The sequence below is a fragment of the Chelonia mydas genome, chromosome 7 (genome assembly GCF_015237465.2).
Source record: "Chelonia mydas isolate rCheMyd1 chromosome 7, rCheMyd1.pri.v2, whole genome shotgun sequence".
In the NCBI taxonomy this organism is placed as follows: domain Eukaryota; kingdom Metazoa; phylum Chordata; order Testudines; family Cheloniidae; genus Chelonia; species Chelonia mydas.
Genome location: NC_057853.1, coordinates 96,626,875 through 96,647,480, shown reverse-complemented (window position 1 = coordinate 96,647,480; position 20,606 = coordinate 96,626,875). Strand labels below are relative to the sequence as shown.

General features: G+C 40.0%; 1 protein-coding gene across 10 annotated transcripts in view; it reads left to right on the top strand.

Annotated features, from left to right (window-relative positions):
• Window positions 1-8,875: 8,875 nt before the first annotated feature.
• Window positions 8,876-20,606, top strand: part of JAKMIP3 (Janus kinase and microtubule interacting protein 3) — a 145,957-nt gene continuing 134,226 nt past the window's right edge. For 3 of the 10 annotated variants that reach the window (XM_043551759.1, XM_043551758.1, XM_037905512.2), the window contains exon 1: window positions 8,881-9,381. The gene's annotated coding sequence lies outside the window, so the exon portion shown is untranslated. Of the gene's footprint in view, window positions 9,382-20,606 lie in introns of all 10 variants that reach the window. The other 7 variants (XM_043551755.1, XM_043551757.1, XM_043551760.1 and 4 more) reach the window with 5 other exon arrangements.

Genomic DNA, 20,606 nt, shown 5'->3' with positions numbered 1-20,606 from the left:
CTCTGCACCATCAGACAACACTTTTTACAAAGCTGTGTCATTTGATTTTAGTTAGGTTTTCCAGTGAGAGCTCCAGTAGCAAGGCCCAAAATAAACTTACTGTATAGATGTGGTAGAGTCAGCAACACAAACAGGGTGGGCAAGGGCAGTTCAATAGTCAAAACAGACCAAAAGACATGATATATAGTCTTTGTTTTTTATCTTATTTTGGGGAAGAGGGTCTGAATCATACATTTTGAACTTTTGGGGTTGGCAGTACTGGAAACCTAAATCCCAAAAACTTTCAGCTGAAAACTGTAAGTTTCCAAAAGGAAAATTGAAATGAAATACTTGGTTTTGTGTCTGGTTGACCTGAATTGGATGATTTTGGTTTGTCAAACCCCATTGAAATGTTTTGTTTTGGGTCACTTGGACATTAAAATGATGCCTGCATACACTGCTGCTGTTCTTCAAGGGAGTTATAGTTTGGATGCTTCATGTCCCCTGTTCTCTCTATGGTCCGGGCTCCTGGCTGGATGACATATCCCATGATGCATCATGGCCTCCTCTTTTACAGACCTGTTGTGGTATAAAATGGGAGTCATGTGGCTATGGTGTATCATGGGAGATATAGTCCAGGTTCACCCTAAGGGCTCAGAAACTGGAAGGCTAATAATAAAAATAACCCCAAATAGTTTCATGATTTTTAAGGCAAAATGATTTTGTGGGGCCTGACTTGGAATGTTTGGGATTGCCAATACTGCAGACTGAAGAGTAGGCAACTGTCATAAATATAAAGGGAAGGGTAAACACCTTTAAATCCCTCCTAGCCAGAGGAAAAACCCTTTCACCTGTAAAGGGTTAAGAAGCTAAAGATAACCTCAGTGGCACCTGATCAATGAGGAGACAAGATGCTTTCAAAGCTGGAGCGGGGGAGAAACAAAGGGTTTTCTTTGTCTCTGTGTTGCTTTTGCCAGGACCAGAGCAGGAATGCAGGTCAGAACTCTTGTAAAAAGTCAGTAAGCAATCTAGCTAGATATGCGTTAGATTCTGTTTTGTTTAAATGGCTGATAAAAATAAGTTGTGCTGAATGGAATGTATATTCCTGTTTTTAGAGTAGCAGCCATGTTAGTCTGTATTCCATTCCTGTTTTTGTGTCTTTTTGTAACTTAAGGTTTTGCCTAGAGGGATTCTCTATGTTTTGAATCTGATTACCCTGTAAGGTATTTACCATCCTGATTTTACAGAGGTGATTCTTTTACTTTTTCTTCAATTAAAATTCTTCTTTTAAGAACCTGATTGCTTTTTCATTGTTCTTAAGATCCAAGGGTTTGGGTCTTTGTTCACCTATGCAAATTGGTGAGGATTTTTATCAAGCCTTCCCCAGGAAAGGGGGTGTAGAGCTTGGGGGGATTTTGGAGGGAAAGACATTTCCAAGTGGGCTCTTTCCCTGTTATATTTGTTAGACGCTTGGTGGTGGCAGCAATAAAGTCCAGGGACAAAAGGTAAAATACTTTGTACCTTGGGGAAGTTTTAACCTAAGCTGGTAAAAATAAGCTTCGGGGGTTTTTCATGCAGGTCCCCACATCTGTACCCTAGAGTTCAGAGTGAGGAAGGAACCTTGACAGCAACTGTGGGGCAAAAGGGAGGGAAAACACAGGGGACGTGAGAATTTAGGGGTAGATTGGAGATGTGACTGAGTAGCTATCCTGTCTAATTAGGGAGAAGGATACCGAAGACAAGAATGGCAGCTCCCCACACCCCAGGGGATAGTAGAGAGCAAGGAGCATCTCCTTTGATCAGTGAACTGGGAAGCTTGCATTTGTGTGTATGTATTTAAGGTTGAATTCTGAGATGATCTAATATCAGTTGGAGGGGGCTTCTGGCTAAAAGTGAAACAGAATCAAAAGGTGGATAAAAACAATATGGTTTATTATATTTAAGCCAATCTCATGAGTTTTTAGATTCTGTTTCATGATTCTTGAATGTTTGTGGTTATCAGTTCTGTAACATCAACACTGAGTGTGGGCGTTTTCCTTTGTGTAAGTGTTATTTTTTGATTGCATCAATTTTGGAGGTCTGGTGATGATAATCTGGTGATTATCATCATTTATTCCTAAAACACCATAGGTATGCATTGCACTGTACAGAAGAGCAAGGCAACATCTACTCTAATTAAGAGTAAATTGGTTTAAAGATAAGATAATTTATTTTAAAGGATACAATACCTTAAGAGCTCCAAAGCAATGACAGCCAGAAATCTCTACTCCTTTCCTTACTGGCAAGAAACTATATATATATATTTCAAAATGCAGAAGAGAGCATATCTGAAATACAAATAAAGGAAAACTCCCTTAGGACTACATCCTATTAACTTGTTCTAGCCTCCAAGTGTTGTGATAGTGTTCCTGGAAGGATGTGCAAAAGAGTCTATCTCTGGCAGAAGAAACCTGTAATAATAATAATAGACATTAACTGTTCCCACTTTTTTTTTTTTGTTCTCAATAGAGGACTTTTATCCCTGTTCCTAAAAGTATGTTGAGTTTAATACCCCTCTACTACACAGTGTCATATCACAGCAATATTCTTTTGGCCAAGGGGTCTAGATTTAACTCACCTTGGCAAGAGAGAAAGCTGCTCCCGGCTTGGCCACAGTAGTTCTGGCACAGTAATATGGGGTGCTCCTTCCTATGGGTTGGTTGTGCTACCTTTACAAGGATCCAAGCCCTTATTGGACAAGAGACCAGGAAAGGTGTTTAAACCCAGGGACAGCAGAATGCTATCCACACAGTCACCAGTATGGCTTTCTGTTCTTCATCAGGGCTATATAGTAAATTGTGAAATAATATAGAGAGAAGGGGTTAAAGATCATAACTTAAAAAAAAACCTATTTTTTGTCCAATATTTGAAAAATTTTGACCAGCTCTAGGGTTTATCAAAAACTTGGAAAAATACTATGGAAGTGTGATCAGCTTCCCTTTTCCCCAATGAATGAAAATTTTAAAATTCAGCTCTAATAGTAAGATTTGCGGTATGCTTGCTAAAGCTTACACAGAATTGAAGGGTACATTGTGAGCCTGGTCAACAACTGGAATAGCACGGTTGGAGTTCACTAAGTAACATTAATTGCCCAAATAATGTTTTTCAGCGCAGTTTGTCAGCTGACAAGCCTAGAGTAATGCTTTCTGAGTGATATAAACTTATGATGGCTTCTTGCTTTACACCAGTTTAAACAACTTCCCTCATGTACATCTGCATTTATCCCACTTTTTCCTATAGATCTTTCTACGGGTCATCAGGTGAGAAGTTAGTTTCAATATATTCCTCTTCTGACAGATAAAATGTCAAACTGTTTGGATTATATCTGAAAAGTTGGCAATATACCTCTAACTTCATGGAGGGGCTTGTCTCATGTCACCAAACCCTACAGTCTCATCTCAGATTTCTGTATAAGCAATTTCCATTATGTTTTGCTCACTCACTTGTGATGTTCTGAGGTAGTTAAGAGTATTATCAAGACATATGTCAGAGGTGGAAAAATACTACCTGCATTTATGGTGATTCTAATCAAGTCACTAATGGGTTCTCCAAACCCCCTCCAGGAATCTACCTTATGTTCCTGAATGCTGGATTGTGCTGAACGTGGTTAACATCCTGGAGACCAATATCAAGCTTCTGAGGAGGCTTGAGCATATATTGTTCCTTTGAAAGTCAATCTTTCTTACGCTCATTAAAATGACTCCTAATCTTCTTAAGAAACTAGTCCCCCTTTGTGCAACTACAGACTCAGACAATATGCGAACAGGAAGAACTGCACTCTTTGGAGAATAGCAGAATGTCCATGGACTGTAAATTGAGCAAAGGGGTTGCTGTCAATCCCGCTAACGTGCACAATATTTAGCCTTTACTAACTACATGACAGATCATATTGGCACTAATGGATCAGATATTACAGCCTGAATTTCACAAAGTCCTCACACATTTATTTATATAAGCTAAGGTCTTATTTAAAGTGATTTCAGTGCTAGGGAAATACACCCTCAATGCTAAAGGTCACCATAATGCTACACCAGTGTTCCCCAGATCTCTTCTGAAAGGGTCTAGTTTAGGAGTTCTCAATGTGGGAGTCATGACAGGTGTCAGAAATCACAACCAACCTATCCCTCACATACTGACAGATCGGGGGAGGGTCCGTGTCTAGACCGGTGTAGGAGAGTGTGTGGGGCAGGGAAGTATGGGAAAAGTTGAGCTGTACTGTTGAGGAAGGATTAGCCACATTAAGGTATAATTGCATGATGAAGTGTAGGAAGAGCTGGGCAAAGCAGCTAGGTTTTTTGTATGTAAATTTTTTTCCCCCAAATCTAAGAAACTGTAGAATTTTCTGAAGTTTGCAACACTTCCGCGCCCCCCCCCCCCCAATATTATATGTAGCAGCTTTAGTGTGTGAGTTTAAGGCACTGTTCCTACAATATGCTTCTTTTGGGCAGGCCGTTGTATCCCACATGAGACCCATTGATTTCAGTGGGACTCTGAACAGGGAGTCCATTTGCACAGAACTCATTGCTGTATCAGGGCTTATGACAAAACACTGCTTTCTTTGTGGTAGAACAGTGAATGACCAAGAGGTTAGGTGCTCCAGTTAGTTAGATGGTCATCACTTAACTACTGTATGTAGTGCACAAAGGGATGGGGGAAATAGTCTCAATGCAAAACAATAAATTGACACAAATCTGACTTCAAGCTTTATAACATTCCAAAACCAGTAGGAGAACGCTTCAATCTCCCTGGACTCTCAATAACAGACTTGAAAGTGGCAATTCTTCAACAACAAAAATTCAAAAACAGACTCCAACAAGAAACCGCAGAACTGGAATTAATTTGCAAACTGGACACCATCAAAGTAGGCCTGAATAAAGACTCGGAGTGGATGGGTCACTGCAAAAACTAATTTCCCCCCGCTGATACTCAATCTTCTTGTTGACTGTTTGAAATGGGCCACCTTGATGACATTGAACTCATTAGCACTACAAAAGTGATTTTCATCCCTTCTTGTCAACTGTTAAGAACAGCCCACTTCCACCTTAATTGAATTGGCTCTGACCCCCAACTTGGTAAGGCAACTCCTATCTTTTCATATGCTGTGTATTTATACCTCTCTACTGTATTTTCCACTCTGTGCATCTGATGAAGTGGGTTTTAGCCTGCAAAAGCTTATGCCCAAATAAATTTGTTAGTCTCTAAGGTGCCACAAGGACTCGTTGTTTTAGCTTAAAAAGGGTATCATAGCTTCAGTCAGGCTTTTTCATTAAGTGAAGCCTGAGTGCAGCGTAAGTTGAGCAAGTGGAACTTTATAAAACCCTGTGGCCTGCTCTGTCCAGGTGATTGAGTTGCTTCCAACCTAAGTCCACTCATTCCCTGTTCCTCTGGTGTCCCCTTAATAACAGTCCCTCCAGGTAATGTGGGCCTTCTGACTCCAGTTCCACTGATCATAACACAAGGCTCAAGATCTTAGCTATCTTCTGTATATTTTCTGGATAGCTTTAATTTGGTCTTTCATTTGGTCTCAGCTGGCTTTCATCTAATCTTTCATTTAGTCATGACTGTCCTCTTTTTTTCATTAAAGTTGGCTTTAATTTGTTTTGATTTGTGATATAAATCTAATCCTTACTGGATTTAATTCTGGGTACTTTTTTGCTTCCAATTTAAGAAGAGACTTGACAAAACTGAGAAAGAGGTAGACTCATGAGAGAAAAAGATTTAAAGTAATATGTTCCTCTGGAAACAGAGAGGTTATCTGGCCATTAGTCCTGCAAGCATCCCACAAAAACTTGTTGGCGTGGAGGGAGAATGGGTAGGGCACAAAGCCATATAGGCTGGTAGTTCGTCATTAGACTTGCATGTAGTTTGGCTATAGTGAGATTGGTGTATGGTATGCTGTGCTTTTACGTGTAGTTTGGTTGTGGTGTGGCTGCCTTATCCATTTAGGTGTAGTTGAGTTGATAGCCTTGCGGTTTTATAGTGTTCCTCTTGGGCAGGCAACAGGAATCTTTAAAGCTTTGGGGGCTGTGATGCTTTGGGATTCAATCAGGCCACTAAAGGGTTTAGTCAACATCTGCCTTGCAATTCTGGCTCACAGCCTTAGAATCATAGAATATCAGGGTTGGAAGGAACCTCAGGCGGTCATCTAGTCCAACCCTCCTGTTCAAAGCAGGACCAATCTCCAACTAAATCATCCCAGCCAGGGCATTGTCAAGCCTGACCTTAAAAACCTCTAAGGAAGGAGATTACACCATCTCCCTAGGTAATCCATTCCAGTGCTTCACCACCCTCCTAGTGAAATAGTTTTTTCCTAATATCCAACCTACACCTCCCCCAAGCAACTTCAGACCATTACTCCTTGTTCTGTCAGCCTTGACACCAGCAGTAAGCACAAAAGCAAGAAGGTTTCATCCTGGCTTCTGCTGCTCAGTTACTCTTTGCAGGACTTTAGGAACTCTTCCAGCCCCAAGTTTTCCCCAAGAATGTTTTTCTTGACTAAAACGCTCACAAAACCTTATCAAGTTTGTTGCTCCTTTTAAAGAGACAGTACACCACAGCTAGTTAACTGGGGTTAACACGCTCTAGTTCAATATACAGCAGTGAGCTGGTTTATAGTAAGAGTAAAAGAAGTTTATTAAAAATAGAACACAGATTTAAGTGATACCAAGTGGGAGGAATAGGAGTAGAAATGGCTACAAACAAAAGTGAAAATACACTTTTTGGACTAAAATCTAATTTAATAAACTGCAGTCTTTTATTCAGAGTAGTTTTCTCATCATAGTCATTTTTCCAGCATGGCTAGACAGTCTTTGGCCAGGATCCATCACAGAGCCCGAAGCACTTGGCTTCTTTATCTCCTCGGATGAAGGAGACCAAAATAAATGTCTTTCTGTTTCTGCTTGTATCTCCCCAAGTTCATTGACCATGTTGCAAGAGTCAGGAAGGCTTCCTGCTGTTCTTCTCTTCTTGTTGACTTCCCATCCCCCTGCTGATTTGTATGTATATAGGGCTTTCATTGTTTTGTTTCCATAATGTTTAATTTACATTGGAGACAGCTGCCTTCCCTCCTGTCTGAGAAAAAACTTCTTTCTCCCTTTGTTTGGTCGCAGATTTTAAAGTCTAATATCAGTGAGTATTCATAATTTATCATATAGTGTTAATGTCTACATTTCACAATGGTATTAATCACCAGTGCGTCACCAGCTTTCATAAAAGACCTCACTCAATACACTTTTATGGTACAGTAATATTGTATATAATCGGTCAATCCAATTGTTTATTCTTTTGAGGTTTAGGCCTCCTGTTCTCCCCCGGGGGCGTCTGGGCCCTGATTGTCAGAGGAACACTATGGGATTCTGGTGGGAAACAGGACGGCTTACCTTCTGCCTTCGTTATCAAATGAATAATACAATTGTACACTCCACCTTTAATCTGCTTCAGTTGCCTTGGCTCCCCCAAATTTTGGATTAAATTCAGAGTCTTCCTCAACTGGCTCCTCTCATGGTTTCCTGCTGCACCCCCAAGGACTGGAGGAAAAAGGGAAAGAGGAACTCACAGTGGCAGGACTACAGGGGATCCCGTTGATGGTGATGGAGCAGAAATGGTGCCCTCATTTTCTGCCTCCATTCCCATGATCACACCAGCCACCTGCATCGCCACCCGTTTGCACAGTGGCAGAATGACTCTGTGTCACATGGATAGTGGTCATCAGCCAGAACCAGGGGTGAACAGTTGGCCTCTATATTAATAGTATTTTGCAGTTCGTATAGCATTCTTCATCTTCAGAGCAGTTTACAGGCTAACCAGTCCTCACAATGTCTCTTTGCAGAATGTAATAGTATACACCTTTTTCAGATATGGAAATGGAGATCAAGAGGTTATGTGATTTGTCCAAAGTTGCAAATGGTCAGTGTCACAGCAGGCATTTCCTGGCTCCCAATCGTGTATTCAGTCCAGTAAGCCCCACCTCTATGTTATATGGAATCTTTGCTTAAGTAAGGGTTTTTACTTGGAATGTTAAATCTAAAAAACCCTGTAACATTTTAAATCAATTTATGACCAGGGATTGAACAATTGTCAGAAAGAAAAAGTGTATCTTAGATCTTGCAAAGTTCTGGTGTGGATCAAAATGTCTTGTGACCAAATCCACCTTTCCTAAGAGAGACTGAAACCTAAAAGGCACCCAAAGTACAATTCATGCCACTCATTGGCCCACTTGTCTTTGTTTGTTACCATAGAAATAATGGGGGGAATGCTAGTTGTTGTGAGTGTGATTGCTGAATATGCTCAGATGGCAAGAGGCAGTAAATAAGGGGTTAATGACAGTTTTTTACTGTCTGCAGTGCTTTCATTCTCAAATAATACATTACAGAAGCTCAGGAAAGCAGCTGCCTTTCTGCCATTTTCACATAATTGGAGAATGAAGAAATACTCAATAATGACATTCTTATCAAAAATAAGTTGCTAATACCTGGCCCTGCACTGGAGTGTGTGAGGATTTCTGTTTAACATGATGCACTTGAAATGTCCCCTTTGCTATGATCAAGTGCAAAAGCTACCAGTTCTAGTTAAATGTGACTATCCTTTAAATCTTATGTATCCTGTTCAAAAACATAACCCTTGCAAGAGGAAGAGTTAAATCCAGATTCACACTGTACAGAATGCAAACTGTAGGCTTAATAAAAACAACAACAAAACAGGCGAGCCTTTGTGGTTGCCTCCTATTTTCTAGGGACTTTTGGTTGTGCTAGTTGTGGGGTGCTCTAATATTACATCCCCGTTTGTGTGTTTGACTTAGATTTCTAAAAAGGAGGGTTTTCAGTTTTATAAGTGATCTCCTGTGATGACGTTCCTGCACTCAGCTGTTAGCTGCAGTGACACTGCAATGGCTGAGGGGCGGCTGTTGGATGTTCGCAATGAGCTCATTCTCCCAGGAGGGAGCAGGGCTTACAGTGTATCACCCGGCAACTGCAGCCTTCCTGTGAAATTCATCTTTAGCTTCTCCTCAGTTAGGTTGGTCTGATTCTTCACTTTGGGGGTGTGAACATGGTGAGCAGATTTTACTGTATGGTTGATTCCTTTCCCCCACCCTTCTTCTAAATGCTTCCATGGACTTATTGATGAATCATTCCTCATCTGGTCCCACTATTCAGAGGATAGAAATGGAAAATGTAATCTCATGCAGCAGGGATGGATTTTTAAAAAAAAGTCTTTTGCAATGTGAATCGTTAAAAAATCCTTTAAAATCTGTCTGCTAGGAACAGCCCACAGTTTTTAGAATGAAGTGCACTGCATACAAGGAATGGTACTATCCTCAGGTAAAGCAGACAAGCAGTGTGTATCATGATGGAGCGTGCCTGTAAGGTTAGTTTCTATACATGTTTGTCAATATATATGTATATGTACGTAATAAATATACGGCTTCATATGTACAGTTACATAAGAATGATTTATTTATATATTTTGTCTAATCCATTTTCAAACATCCTGTTTTGCATGCTCTTTTTGGCATAATTTTTCTAAATATCTAACATCTTTGGTATGATTAAGAAATGCAGCTATGATTCCGGGCAGCTTTCATTTAGGAAGCATGTAGGCCTTCGTAATACCATTATATTTTATTAGATAAGTAGCTTCACCTTCTTGCTGTAGCTATTAATTCATAGAGACTTCATAGAGTCTGAATCAAATGTGGTTGAACTGAAATGCCAGAAACTATGTTTGTAAATACAGATCCTTTCTGCATTTGTGCATGTAGATGTTGCATTATTTTTAGGGCCTTGCAACTTATGGATTATTGTCACAGGGTACTTCTTATGTTCACTAAATTAATGATTTTGACATTTCCTATTTTCTAAACTCTGACAGGTGCACATACTGCATGTAATGAGAACCATTTCCTATTCTGTGATGTTTAACCTGTTAGATTAAAAGGGAAGCTGCCTTTATCCAAATGTTTCCTCCTTTTTGGCTATAAATGTTGTTTATTCCCATTAAGCTTCTTTTCCTTTCAATAAATGTGTCTACCTCTGCCTGGACGTTGTTTAAAATGCAGACAGAATCTATACAGCAAAAACATTAGATCTGAATCAGATTGGTTTTTGTCTGTTATTTCTCACATCAGGATACTTTCAGAGAATCCATGCATTGTACAACAGAGTCTACATGTATGGTATTATTCCTGTGCACTGGTCATTCACTTGAAAGATATAGCTGCTTATTGCTACCAGCAGTTTGGACTCAGTTTTCTTGGTTTACATATAATGGGTAATATGTTGTCATAAATGCTGTGCTTTGTTTTTCAGAGTGGGACTGTGAGTGTATTACAGGTGTTTGGAGTATACAGTACAGGAGAATTTGAGATGGGAGCTGTTTTAGTACTTTATTCTCAAAGTTTAAGTTCTGCTTATTTCATATTAGCTCTATTAGCCTTCTGAATTGGAAATGGATGACTGTTCTCTGGAGTAAAATATCAATTGCAAGATGATACAAGAATTAATTCTGAACAGGTCTTGAATTAAAAAATAGGTTAGCAATTCTACCAAAATAGGGACAGGCACATTCTTGGAACAGGAGAAACCTGCATTTCTAACTAAGACCCTGATTCAGGAAAGCATCCCTATTCAGAACAGCTCTTTAGCATGAGCTTAATTTTAAGCCCATGCTTAAGTCCCACTAACTGTTCTGAATAGGAAACAGACTTAAACATGTTTTCTAAATCAAGATCTATCTCTGTTTCTTATTAAATATTTAGAAAGTGATAGTTGCTAACATCCCCTGCACTGTAAAACTTTCTAAAAAGTTTCTACATGTATTATCCATTTATGTGAGCAAGAGCACAATTTGGCTTTGCTCTTGTCAAAACATAATTTTTAAACATTGCCTTGTATTGCAGTAGGTTCAGATTCAAAACTAATTGACAAATTAGTACTTACAGATGAATGCTTGTCTCAATAACAGAATGCTTTTGAATAATGATTCCTTCATTTTAACACCTTCCTTCAAAACATCTGTGTTTATCCTTTTGGAGGAAGGTGACAAACATCTCAAAAGTTTGTAGGTGTGAATCTTATTTTACTATATAAATAATTAACCCCCCTGGTTCAAGATTTCCTTTCATGGAAGGTGAAAAGAAAAAATGCTCAGAAAATCTTGCATAAGCGAATTGACTTGAATCTGGGATCTAAACACATCTTGATTCAATAAAGTAGCCAAAATCAGTCTGTCAAATAGTCATAACATAGTTGGATTTTAACAGGACTGGATAACTTTATGACCAATAGTAACATTTGTAGTCATGCATCTTGTGATAAGAGTAAGCCAGATATAAGCTAATCGCTGTAAAGGACACTAGGGAATCAGTCTTGCCTTTGACCCCCATCTCCATCTCTGTAGAACTGGCTAGGAACATAATATGTGGTGAGGGTTGAAAGGAAAGGGGAGTTCACCTTCTTCTGAAGCATCAAGTATTGGCCGTCACTGGAGGCAGGATACTGGACCTGATAAATCAATGGTCTATTCTGGAATGGCAGATCTTATTTTCCTGTGTTGTCTCCTATGGTAAAGTCCTATTGGAGTATATAGAGACCAACCAAACATAAAAAGAAATTAGATAAGGTTCTATAAAAATTACTCTTTAATAGGGAATGGTATCCTTCCTTTTGAACCATCCTATCCAATTCTAGAGTAGGGTCATAATTTTCTATTATGTTCTATAGGTGGTCACAAAAATCTGACACATTATCTTGCACTCTTAATTTGTCCAGGACCATTTCATAAGGGGTTCCTTATTAACTGATGACACTGAAGAAAGGCAACAGGTTCAGTAGAGTCCAGCAATTATCCAGCAATTCAATTATTCCAGCAATACTCTTTAGTCTCCAAATGCAACTCTCACTTTTGTATTCTATACAAAAAGTATTAATAACTGAAGTGAAAGGGTTAATTAAAACATGAGAAAAATAGTTTGGGGGCAAATCATATTTCTTAAACTAAGTGCTTATGGGTTTTTTTGGGAAGGTACGTTGGCGTACTTCAAAACAACACAAATGGATGTTCTTTTATATTGTAATTTCCACATTGCTCAACCAATCCCAAGATCAAGGGACTTTGACCAAGGGAATATGCAAAAAAGGGGAATTATCTTTCATAGGAACTGGCTCAAGATAATAGGTTAGCTTAAATTGGGAAATGTATGGATATTATCACTAGTTTTTTTTTCTGGATTCCCATTTTCTCCTTTTCTAGATCCCACCCCAAATCCTCATATTGTAATGCCAGCTATAAAGGCTGAATTGCTTTACTGATGAGACTGCTGGTTACTTGACAGCCTGTAAACTTGGGGCTACTTGGAGGTGCTCCAGAACAGTGGCCTCTGTGATTCTCCTGGACTTTCCCAGGCTAAGATGCGAGTGTCCTGAGATTTAATTCAAATCTGGGTCATCCGCATAAAGCTAGTAACCAAGTTACATCTGTTGTTTCATGAGAATTATTTTATCATAAGCCATGGCTTGAATATGTTTCATGTATTGCTAAGGTTGCTGTGGAAGTACTGTAATCTAATATTAATTGAACAGAAGACTATTAGCTATGCAAACCTGATATACTATTCAGTGATATTTAGACCTGTCATCTGCCAATGGTAGCCCTGACTTCTATTTCAACCCTTTGTGCAAATCTGGATAAATGTAATTAGCTGATGGAACCGGTACTTTGGATGCACAAAAACGTCTCTTGTTTTTGCTGATGCTGCTCTCTTTTGCCTTGCCTGTCCCTTGGTTGCATAATGGATGTGTCCCTTGGCACATGCCAGAAATAAAGAGCAGCACTAATAAACTCAAAATGGTATTACTATACATTACTAGAATGTAAATCTGAATGAGATTCCACATTAATGGTGTTTAATTTTCTTTTAATAATTAAGCTTGAATGGCCTGATCCTACCTACTCCCATTTGAGCCAAAGGCAAAACTTTTATTAACTTCAAAAGGAGCACGATTGAACCCTAAAGGTGAGATTTTTTTTTCCAGAAAATGCCTAAGGCATTTATGAGCACAAGACTCACTGACTTTAAATGGGACTTGTGTTCCTAAATCCCTCTGTCACTTTTAGAAATCTCCCTCTAATTTAACATTAAACTTATTTTATCCCCATGGTCTTATTAGTTCCTGATGAATAATACTAAAGAGTCTGAAAATATATTACTTTTTTCCTTTCACTTGGATAGTGCCTTAAAAAGAAACTTTTACATTTAGGAAAACAATGTTTCATATTTATTATTATTACCTATATTAGTGTTTGTAATCTTAGTGTTTGGAAGGGTAATCAAGATGGTAAAAGATGCAAAGATAAAGATATTCCCTCTCCCAAAGCTTGTACAATCCAAGCCCTGATTCTGCAAGGTGTGCAACACAGACAGATCCCTGTGCCCATGCAGAGCCCTATTGATTCCATCCACGTAAAGTTAGGGCTAGGGAAGTGTTTTTTCTTAGGTCCATGAAATTTCATTTAATTTTTGCTGAGATATAAGCTATTAAAATTTGCTATTTTCTTTCTCTTGCTTGTGTTCCTCAGGAAAATTTTGCTTATGCCATTTCGAAAGCACCACCACCAGTAGGCACAGTATGAGAACTCCAGTGAGCTGCCATTTGTAGTAGAAGAGGGCAGGGGGAGGACAGCTGCACTCACCGGGGCCCCAGGATAATTGCACAAAGGGGCAGAATCTAGGTTGCATGAGGAACTGTAAATCTGGTATTTCCCAACTTTCAAGTGCTTGATTTTGCAACCTAAATGATATTTTTAATGTCCTTTTTTGGTATGTATCACATACTCTACAGATGTAGCTAGCATTACAACTGTACAAAGGCCCACATCTGTAAGAGGACTTAGGGCTTGTCTACACTACCGCATGGGGTTGGTCTAAGATATGCAACTTCAGCTACATCAATAGTGTAGCTGAAGTTGAGGTACTTAGATCTACTTATCGCTGTGTCTTCGCTGCGGTAAGTCGACAGCTGACGCTCTCCCATCGACTCCGCTTGCGCTTCTCATTCTGGTGGAGTACCAGAGTCGACAGGAGAGCGCTCAGCAGTCAATTTATCGTGTCTGATAAATTGACCCCCGCTGGATCGATCACTGCCGGCCAATCCAGTGGGTAGTGTAGACAAGCCTTCAGGCACCAAAGTCAAACATTTAGGGGCCACTGAGTTCTTGACTACACTACCCACTGGATCGGTGGGCAGCAATCAATCCTGCTGGGGTCGATTTATCGCGTCTAGTATAGATGCGATAAATCGACCGCTGAGCACTCTCCAGTCAACTCTGGTACTCCACCAGAACAAGAAGCGCAAGTGGAGTCGACGGGAGAGCGTCAGCTGTCAACTTTCTGCAGTAAAGACACCGTGGTAAGTAGGTCTAAGTACGTCAACGTCAGCTATGCTATTCATGAAGCTGAAGTTGCATATCTTAGATCGACCCCGCGCGGTAGTGTAAACAAGCCCTGAGATTCTCAAACCCCTGCTCAGCCGCCGCCTAACTCTTGAGGTCCCCAAGGTGCAAAGGTTTCTGCCACTGGGCATGCGCACAGCCACTTCAGTCCCGACTCTCTCACTAGTCTCATGCTGAAACCCCAGCAGAATTCTCACACTAGGTTTACTCAGCGCACACTGAACTCCTCACAAAAAGGGAGCCGGAGGCATCCACCCTTATAATCTTTAGCCAAGTGTTTATAGCTCCCACCAGAGATGTGGGAAACTCAGGTTCAATCCCCCCACCCTTCTGCCTGACATGGAGAAGGGACTTGACCTGAGGTTCCCCCCGCTGTGACCAGATCCTGCAGATGAGTGCCCTTACCACTGGGCTATGGATATCCCGGTGTGGGTCTTTCTCAGTCTCTGCTGTTTAAGCTGTTCCACTGTGTATAAATAATTAAATATGTGTTGGGCCAGAGAGAATGAAAATGACTCTATAGTCCGGTGGTTAGGTATAGAGTATCTTAACCACTGGGTAAAGATTACGGGAGTCTGCTGTTTTGTGGGGAGTTAGGTGTGCTCTGCTGCCTTTCTTGCAAGAAATGGCTTAGGCACCTGACGTCAGGAGAGGAGTCTGGATGTGAATCCCAAGGGGAGATAGAGCCTTCCCTTCAGCCCAGATTAACTAGAGGAAACATTATCTGCTCACGCAATGGGTGTACTTATGCTTTGCGTCAGGATGAAAATCCCTCTTTTTTCTTTTTATGACTACTATAGCATTTAGAGGCCCTAACTGTGTTTAGGACCTCATTGTGCAAGGCACTGCATAAACAGTGAGAGAGAGTCCCTGCCCTGAAGATCTGCCATCTAAATAGATAACAGCTAGGGTGGAAGGGAAAGCAGATGCATGGAGAGAAGAAGTGACTTGCCCAACTGAGAATAGGATCTAGCTCTCCTGGCTCCCTGTCCACACTCCATCCCAAGACCATGCTGCCCCTCCACTTTTTAAAGCTATGTAGTTGTATATCTGTGGAACCATTCAAAAATATCTTGAGGCTGTATTCTTCTCTAGTAACGGGACACATATTCCTTAAAAAACAAAACAACAAATGGATGTGAGATTTGAAAGGGAGAAAATGATATAGGGATGAACAATATAACCATACTTAAGGCAAGGGGACTGTGGCTTAAAGGTTGTAACTTGTCACTCTGGATAGATCACATTCTAAATAATGAACTCATAAATTACTGGTCAGCATGGGATATTATTTTCTATGCAATATTAACAGGAGTAAAGATATTTTTAAATGACATTTTCCAGTATGTCACAGCAATAAATTAAAGCAATCCTCTTGTCAAATACTGCCATAAAAATAAAATATCAATATTAAAAGCTAATTTCAGTTCTGTTCAGTGTGTGGTGCTGGCTGGTGTTGGTGGCCTATGATATACACAAGTCTCAAACTAGATGATCTGGTGGTTCCTTTTTGCCTTAAACTCTATAATTGAATGAAAAGCCAAAATATTTTTATATAGAAACCCACATAAGTTGGTTCTCTTAAAGCTGAGCATTTTACTAGTCCATTTGTTTGTTTTTTCATTGATTATTAAATATCTTCTCTTTCATAGAACTAGACAAAGTTGCTCAAATTAAATAGGATATTTGGATGTTTTCTTACATTTTCTAATTTAGCAAAGAACATTTATGAGAAATTTGAAAGCATATTTAAGGGGTCTAATCTCACTGGGCAAAGCACTACTCTCTTATCTTAGAGTAGTGCTTAATTTGTAATGAAAGGTACTGAGGCTCAAGCAATTTTTTTACTTTCCTAACTGACGTGGCAAGCCCAGAGGTGCCAGAGCTATGAACCTCCCAGCTTAGAGGTGCTGGGGCTCAGCCCTGGCAAATCCTGGCACAAATTAAGCCCTATCTTAGAAGCTAGGTCTCAACTGTCACTTGAGTTGGAAATGAGATTGTTTGTTTGTTTTTCAGTTTAAATCATCCCTCATAAGCAGTTGATATCCACATACTGCGTGCTTCAACAGAGTCTTTTTTTTTGCAAACTAGTAACCTCTGACAACTGTGTGAAGAATTGGGATGATTGATTGACAATAACTTGATTATACTGACTCCAGATATGAATTTGGTCCTAAATTCACTCTTGCCACCAACAAGTAAGAAGGGCCAACCTGAGAATAAGTGATCTAATACTAGGACAAGAGAAGCTATTACTAGGCACTGTAGAAAATGTCCTTTAGCTCAAGGCGTAGAGGCCTGAGCTTTCTGGATTTGAAGGACCATGGTTCTATCCTTGGCTCTACAGTGGTGGAGGTGACTATAAATAGACTATTTATATAATAATAGATTAAATAGATATAAATATAAATAAATATAATAAAAAGATTAAATAGATTATTATTTATGTTGTTTGAAGACAGATTAATTACAGTAGGGTTTCATTATTATTGTCTTTTGTGTCCTCAGTATTTTACATGAGGCCCTCGAAGATAGAAATATTGTTCCACTCTTTTCTCTCCTCTGGCATTATCCTGCTCATCTACATACTGGAAGCACGTATTTTGGGGGTTTGGTACCTTGTTCAGTGGGTTAGTCCACCTCTCTCCTTTTTATTTATTTGCTTTTTTTTCCTACCATCAAGTGTACTTTAAGTGCTTTTGTTCCTTGATATTGGTTGCCAGCTCAAATAAGCGTATGCTGAATATAGAGAAAGATGAGCTGACTTAAAAGTTCCAGAAAATCAGTATGGAACTTTCTCATTGCCACTTGTGAGATCGCACAGTTGAAGATTCTAGCTGCATAGTTCCAATTCTACAGAAGATTCTGAAATAGCTCTGCTTAGCTCTGTATTTTGCAAGTGTACTAAATGTGCATGTGTGAAACCTACATTTGCACATGCATACAGAGCAATTAGTTATCTGATTACACGAACTATGCATGCAGATGCCCATTTGTACGTGTAAATGAATACAAGCAGTATGTTTATGTGTTCACAAGACAGAGGCCTGCTGAAGACGTATCCCCAAAAGTCTGTTTGACAGGGTATCCGCCAGCCCATCAGGGATCGGGGGAGACCGTAGCTGCCTCAAAATGTCATTGAATGGCAGTCTCATTATCCTTAACCAAACTTGTGATACATTCAAGTTCAGCAGGGGATAGTTGGGTTTGCTGCCAGGTGTTCCTCATTATGCTGTCAATTAACCCAACAGGCTGAAACTTGCTGACCTCTTCTTAGGCAGGGGTCTCACATAATCACACCAGAGAATCTGCAGAAAGGATTCTTCCAAAAATGGGTTGCTTGGTCTGTCTTGTAGATTTTTCACAAAAAGATCTGAGTGTGCTTAAGATCTGGCCAATGGTTTTAGCCCCAGGATGTTCTCAATCCTGATTGAGAGAGGAAAACACAGCAGATGGGAAAGCAATCCAGAAAAATGGCAAATGAAATCATCATTGGAAGTCTTCATGAAATAAGTAGATTTTAAAGAGGAATTAAAAGGAGGAGAGTGCTTGAACACACAGGAGGTTTTTCTAAGCAGAAGGGTGGCAGGGAAAAGGTGTTTGAAGCTGAGAGTAAAGGGAGAGAAGTAGAGCAGAAAGGAGCAGGGGCCAAATGAGAGTGAGGATGTAGGCGTGGGCAAGATTATTATATATTCAGATTCAGGCTGCTTGCCCTCTTTATTAGGCAAAATACATAGTTATAAGGATAAATACATTAAAGCTTGTGAAGGTCTTTGAGATCTACTGATGACAAGCGCTGTATAGGTATTATCATTATCATTATTTTATTATCATCATCAAGAGGGCAAGGAGCTGGAACCCAGATGAATACATGTGCTCCTCTCTCCTCCTCTATTTTTGAGACTTTGTGAAAAGGAGAAAATATGTAAACAGAAAAGAAACTTTGCTGGTGTGTGTGAAACTACTTTCTTCAGAGCTGTCTTACAGTCAGTAAAATCATGTCAGATGGTTGAGATGGAATTTGGGATTGGGACAGAGAACTCATCCAAAGCAACAAAAGAGAGTATATAAAAAAAAGAGAGTCTTTTTCAGACCCTAAAATCTTCAAAATATATACATACATATCTAATGGAAACTGGCCTGGAAATTCTGAAATGTACCGCTATTGCCCAAAGCCAAACCCACTGGCATAAAGCCTCATCTTTTCATTGTATTTTAGAGTTTGTTGTTGTTGTTTTATCACTGTCTCTGGGAATGTGACCCACAAGTGTAGCCTGCGATTTGTCAGCATTTAAGGATGTCTTCAGTTCTCTCCAATTTAGTTTGTAGTCATTTAATCCTCCCTTTGAGAGTCACCACTTCAGGTCCACCTAGGTCTATGCCTTTTAGTATGGACAAATTCACTATGATCAATTGACTGACACGTCTCATTATAATCAATGGACATGGCAGTCCTTGAGGCCATATAGGTGTTCTTTAACAGCACTCCTTTTTGATAGCTGTCCTTGGCATACAAGAGATACAGGTTTGAATCCCTGTCCTGGAGCAGGGATTGGAACTCAGGTCTTTCCCCTCTCACGAGAGTGCTCTAATCACTGGGCTATGGGGTGGGTCTCTCTCAGTCTCTCCTGTTGAAGCTGTTCCACTCTGTGTGAATAATTAACTAATCATTGGGCTAGAGACAGAGATTGAGAATGACTCTATAGCCTAAGGGTTTGGGCACTCAGAGACCTGCATTCCTGTCTCTGCTCCAATAACTGTCTAATTAGTTATACAAAGTAGATCAGCTTCAACAGGGAAGACTGGGAGAGATGACCCCCTCTACCCTAGAATAGCCTATAGTCGGAAGTGAGGTATGCTCATGGGAGGGGGGAGACCTGGGTTCCAGTCTCGGCTCCAGAGTGGGGGATTCCCTAACCACTGGGCTAAAAGCTCCATCTTGTCCTCCAACATGTAAAATGAGGATGAGACATTTGTTAATGTGGACATGGTTTGTTTCAGTATTTCCAGTTGTTTTTGTTTTGTTTTAACTGGAAAATTTCACTAAAATTAACACAAATTCAGAAATGTTTCAGTTGACCTAAATCTGTATTTTTCAGCAGCAAAAAGTTTTAGTGGAAAAATTTCATTCAGCCCAACTTGCTTAGTGTTTAGAAGAAGGGTTAAAGTAAAGGCAGTAGAGGAAACCACAGCTTTCCTTCTGCTGCTAATGGCATAGGAAGACCTCCCACTCCTCTCCATAAACATAAAAGCAGCTCTCATCCTCTTCCTTGACTTGCACTGAGAGAGCTGTCACTCCTGTTTCAATGTACCATATCTGCTGAGTTAGAACATGTGATTGGTGGTTACTCCTGGCCATGCCACTATGTGCCTTAGGCCAGTTACTTAACTCTTTGTACTTTGGGTTATTAAAGTGTATAACAGAAATAACTACTACTGTTGATACTTGAAGGGGTTGTTGTGGTTTCATTAATTGCTTGTAAACTGATTTGTAATCATCAGATGAAAGTTACTATCTAAATGCAAAGTGTGGTTGTTAATGATTTTTACTTAGCATTCTCTCCCTGTCTCTGATACTCTCTAAGGCATCAGTTCTGTGTATGTCCACACTTAAAATGTTACAGCGGCACAGCTGGAGCACTTCAGTGTAATCATTCACTACAGCAGTGAGAGGGGTTTTCCCATCACTACAGTTAATCCACCTCCCCTAGAGGTGGTAGCTAGGTCAACAGAAGAATTTTTCCATTAGCCTAGTGCTGCCTATGCCAGGGTTTAGGTCAGCACAGCTGCATCTCTCAGAGGTGTGGATTTTTCACACACCTGAGAGATGTAGCTATGCCAATGTGTAAGTTCCCAATGTAGACCAGCCTTCAGATACTGATCTTCCTCAGTTCCTGTTGCATCTAGTGAGAACTGAGAGCCCTCAGCACCTCATGGAATCATATTGCATAGTTGCCTACAGCCCCTAGGGATCATTTTTTCACACAGGCCTATACCAAGCCTATACCATGACACACTGAGTTTTTGAACTGCTTGCCACCATGGAAGGATTCCCCATTCATGCTTACTCAGTGAACTATACAGCAATGTTTGTGTGTTTTGGATGCCTTCCTCTAACTCTCCCCACAGTCCTCTGAGGTTCT